A 368-nucleotide genomic window follows, 5' to 3' on the forward strand; every position below is an offset into this window, starting at 1 on the left:
GTAGGTCAACAGTTCCCAGTGTGACTACTATCAAAGGCCCACAGAGTCAGAGGGTTGTGAAAACCATTCAGCTAGTGACATGGCTGGCATAAATCACTTGCTTCTCTGAAAGAGCACCTCAAGCTTGGATTTTGTTTCTTAGTTCACTTGCGAAGCAACAACTTTCAAATGGCAAATGGAAGCACACATACAGTGGTCTCCAAGCAGGGCAGGAACTAGTCAGATCCCCTTTTGCAGCACGTGGCAGTCACAAGGAGTGTACAGCTGTCTGATGACATGTTCTGATAAGGAACTTGAGGACAACTAACAGAGTAGCTCTCGATGTGACACGTGAATCGACATATGCTCTCTGGAAATGAAATCCCTTC

Source organism: Gavia stellata, chromosome 21, assembly GCF_030936135.1.
Source record: "Gavia stellata isolate bGavSte3 chromosome 21, bGavSte3.hap2, whole genome shotgun sequence".
NCBI lineage: Eukaryota > Metazoa > Chordata > Aves > Gaviiformes > Gaviidae > Gavia > Gavia stellata.